Source organism: Sesamum indicum, linkage group LG2 (genome assembly GCF_000512975.1).
Source record: "Sesamum indicum cultivar Zhongzhi No. 13 linkage group LG2, S_indicum_v1.0, whole genome shotgun sequence".
Taxonomy (NCBI): domain Eukaryota; kingdom Viridiplantae; phylum Streptophyta; class Magnoliopsida; order Lamiales; family Pedaliaceae; genus Sesamum; species Sesamum indicum.
In genome coordinates, this window is record NC_026146.1 from 3586880 (window position 1) to 3592106 (window position 5227).

Here is a 5227-nt window from a genome sequence, read left to right on the forward strand (position 1 = left end):
CGAAAATAAAATTGAATATCGGAGGGTTTATCCAATCTTACTTTTCCTCCATCTATTCTCCTAACCACACAATATTTATTCTTATACATCCATTTTTACTTGCACTTTCTTATACAACCACTTTTCATCCCAACCAAACAAATTCTTAGTCTTGTAACATGTTCTTTTGTGGCCAATTTAAAAAACTTCGATCAATTTTATCTTCAATAATCTAAAAATTATAAACGACCAAGAATTATTTTGCAGTCCTAATAATTAGTTACGAAACTAAAATATAAAAAAGGTATATAATTAGAGAAATTAAAATACAATTAAATCTTCTGGTCCAACTAATTGCGTGATACACAATTAATTTTGTGAAGAAAAATATAATTTTTTAGGCAAAATATCACTTTTAGTCCCACTAGATAGGACACTTCTCACTTGCAGTCCCACGCTTTACTTGTTCAACACCTTTAGTCTCAAAATCCTATTTTCTTAACAGAAATGATTTTGTTCCGTTAACAACTAACAGAAATGGCATGTGACTTATAGTCAACTGGCAGCTGGCGAAAAAAACAGAAGACTAGGCTTGTGTTATGTTTTTTTAGGGAAGAAAAGGCGCCAAAAAACAAATTTTTTTTCTATTTTATATATGTAAATAACCCACAAACATCACACAATATTTTCATCACTTAATCTTGAGAGCAATAGGCCAAAAAATGTCAGAAATATCTCAAATACTTCAAATATTGTGTGATGTTTTAAGGAACAAAATGTTGCTAGGTACTGTAACACTTTTGGGGGATATTTTGGCACATTTTGGGTTTGTAAAGTGGTAGTATTTAGAAGATTTTAAGCATGTAAAGTTGCATTGTACATCACATTTCATTAATGATCAAAATCAGTGCTTTTCAGTATATATATTTTTTTTTTTTTTGCAATTTTAGTTTCCATTTTTATTGCTTCAGGATTTACACTTACACATTTAAACACAACATACACTATAATTACTTGCAAAAAAAGCATATCCATTAGTCCTTTTATACGTAATTGACCATTACCAAAAGGCCATCTAGTAATATATAAGAACATCAAATAATGCATAATAACTTAATTGTTCAAACTACCAACATACATAACAACAACAAAAAAAACCCAACCATTACAGAGATCAAAATTTGATTTCTTCGACGCAATTTTTGAATTTCTTCTTGTTGCAAATTCAGTCGGCGCAACAAACTGAGAATTATTACGGTAGCTCTTACGCACATTGGTGGATAAAACCACATAAAAAAATCCACATCCACCCCTACCTCTTCTCGAAGAACAACTATAAAACCTTCTACCTGGATTGTCACTTGTCCATGAGGTATTCAAATGAGCAGCTTTATGACAGTAGCATTCAATATTTGAAGTATTTTGAGATGTTTGTGACATCTTTTGGCCTATTGCTTTCAAGATTAAGTGATGAAAATGTTGTGTGATATTTGTGGGTTATTTACATATATAAATAGCAAAAAAATATTTTTTTGGCGCCCTTTTTTTCCTCTAAAAGTTGAACACAAGCCCGGTCTTCTGTTTTTTTCGCCAGTTGCCAGTTGACTATAAGTCACATGCCATTTCCATTAGTTGTTAACGGAGTAGGACCATTTCTGTTAAAAAAATACGATTTTGGGATTAAAGGTGTTGAACATATAAAGCGTAGGACTGCAAGTGAGAAAGGCCCTGTCTAGTGAGACCAAAAGTGATATTTTGCCATATTTTTATTAGCCAAAAGGAAATTCTGAGAAGTAATGAATTATACTTAAAATGATTAATTAGCCAATATATAGTTTGAAATCTTGTCCACTTCACGAAAGGAAGTTTTCTATTACTCCTCATCTCTATAAATTTGTTCTAAATTTAGTATAAATAAATAACACTATAATTATGTAACTTCAAAGTATAAATAAATACATAATAGATAATTTAAATTTTATATTAAAGTAATTAATAAACATAAAAATATTGGAAGTCATGGGATCGAATCCCGCAAATGCATGGGATGTTGTTCTACTATATAGTAGGCCTTTTTGAATATAATGTAGTTAATATTATTGATTTGAGTATGATTGTTATAGATTTAGATTTTCGACATGAATAATTGTAATCTATTTATTTCAAATAATAATAATTCTATCGCTTTCACCCGAAAAAAAAGGTATAAAAAAACCAAAAAAATATATTTAAAATAAAAAATGAAATAATTTTATGAACTAAATTTACCTAGAGAAATGAGTGAATCTTTTGAATAAAGATAAGCAATGGTATCATACCTATCTAAAATTAAACAGAAAATAGTTTTTTTAAGTGGCAAAAAAAGAAAATACTTTTTTTTTAATTATTATGTGCCATCAAAATAAAATTTGAATTGTATTACTAACTAACTTATCCAAAAAAATCTAATGAAGCTTTTTGATAATAATAAATAATCATACACTTATAATTTATATTTGTTACAATCCTTGGATTGCTTGTATAGCCTGATCTACAAATGCTAGTTGGAACCGATGATTTGACTGTAGTGGCAGAAACTTTTTGACACACTGGATTATCGTCTCTAACTTTGTATATCACCTTAGCTAGTCTTACTTTTGTAAGGGAGTAATACTCCTTATTTATGCTTTTGCGATTTAATGTAAGGGAGTAGTATTCCCCATTTATGCCTTAGGCGAATATTTGTAAGGGAGTAGTACTCCTGATTTTACAGCTTTGTTAGAAATGATAGGGAGTCAACACTCCCCGCTGTAAATTTGCTCACCTTTTATTTTAATAAAAAAGGACGGGGACTCCGAAAAGCTCCCCACCCAGGGTGGTTTCAATAAAAAAAGAAATAAACAAGTGCCAAAATATAATTTATTAATTTAGATAACTTGGATGGGCACCTCTATGTAGTTCGTGGTGTGCTTTGACATAAAATTTTGGTAATAATATGATAAAATTAACTAACATATGTAGTCTACATATAAAAGATTTTTTCATAGTTTTTATATAGGGTCCAGGGCGGGTTATGGGTTTGTATCCAACTTGCCCAGACTTATATTTTACATATTAATTTATTATTTATTATTTATATGTAATATGTTATTAATAATAATTATAGTAATATTTGTAAATCTTTAGACAATTTTGTATATACTCAACTCTATACAAGAAATACAAAAAATACAAAAATAGTCGATGAGAAGATTAATAATTTAGATTAATGTATGTTAAGGTATTTCAATCTAAAGTGATGTAGTTTAATAAAAAAAAATAATATTAGTTGATGGTGTTTTTTGTGTATAATTCATTATAGATCTTAAAAGGATATTACTTGATGAGAAAATTAATAAGTTAGATGAACGTATACTTTGTCTTATACAATTCATTTTAACTTAGAAATTATGTTAATGTATTTAAATCTAAAGTGATATTATTGAATAAAAAAAATATTAGTTGAATGTATTCATTGTGTTATATAATTAAATGTAGATACTAAAATAATATTACTGGATGAAAAAAATTAATAATTTAGATATTGTTTGTATTATATAATTAAAAAAGTAAAAATATTAGTTGAATGTATTTTTTGTATTATATAATTCATTGTACGTAGATCGTAAAATGGTATTCCTTAATGAGAAAATTAATAATTTCGATGAACGTATACTTTATCTTACAAAATTCATTTTGGATTGAAAACTACGTCAATATATTTACATCTAAACTGATATTATTTAATAAAAAAAATATTAGCTGAATATATTCTTTATATTGTATAATTCATTGGATTGTAAGATGATATTACTTGATTATAATTCATTAATAATTTAAATGAACATATACTTTGTCTTATAAAATCAATTTTAGATTAAAACTATATTAATGTATTTAAAACTAAACCAATATTATTTAATAAAAAAAATAAAATATTAGTTTCAATCAATGATGTATTTATAAATTGTCAATGAAACCGGAGCGGGGCGGGGTGCGTCTCGGGTCCGGTCAGACCTGCTCCAGACTCACCCGATTGCCATCCATATGTGCCGGGCATATGACCTTAAAAGTTGGGAGTTTCCAGCCAGATTTGATCAAAATTGTCGAATTTTTAATGTTATATGACTAAATTACAAAAATTAATTCTTGCAAAACTAAAACTCCAATCTCCCAAGTTATAGAACGAAAATTGCAATTTCCACAATGTAATTGAATAGGGATAACTTCACTTTTGGGTTTCTAGCTATGTCATTAAATCAATTTTGGTAGCCCAACTCTATAATTAAAAATAATAAATTTTGGTCCATACCATTAGTTGACCATTAAAATATATAGGCAGCTAATAATCATTTTGCACTTAAATTGATATTAATTGACCTAAAAAGAGAGAGAAGAAAAAACAGACACCAATTTCTAGTGTAAAATATATAACAAAATTTCGCAATAAATAAACTAATTAGTATGTATTCTACAATGTATTAGTTTTTAAATGTCCAAAAGATCTACAATGGAATTAATACATTTTTTAATATGCAAGTTTTTGAAATTATGTAATTAAGAGTGTGTTTGTTAAGTTATATTTGAAATATTTAGTTAGTGTTAATTTAAAGGGAAAAGTATTATTTTAGTCCGCTAAGTATGCCTAATTTTAATTTTAGTCCGATAACTATGTCCATTTTTGTTTAGGTCTAGGAAATTACGAAATTGCTTACTTTTAGTCCTCTGCCAAATTTTCGGATAATTTTACCCCTATGCAACTTTTTTAAAGGCAGATTTAAGTCAGTTTTAGTCCATATGCACTCATAGGGGTAAAATTATCCAAAAATCTGCCAGTGGACTAAAAGTAAGCAATTTCGTAAGTTACTAGACCTGAACAAAAATGAACATAGTTATCGGATTAAAATTAAAATTAGGCATACTTTTTCCTAAGTTAAATCAAGATTGTAAAAAGTTAGTAACTTAAAATGTTCTAAATAATAGCAAAAAAATTGAACAAAATGTAGTATTATTTGTATTTTATAATTCCAAAGAAAGAAATAAGATCACATCAACAACGAAATCAGAAAAATTGGCAAAGTAAAACATAAATTATAATTTAGAATAAAAAAATCGAGGATATTTACATTGATAATTAATGTAAAATATTTTTTTTTTTTTAGAAAAAAGATAACTAATTCAACAATGAATATCAATAATGATTTCGTTAGGTTATGATAAAAACAATTTT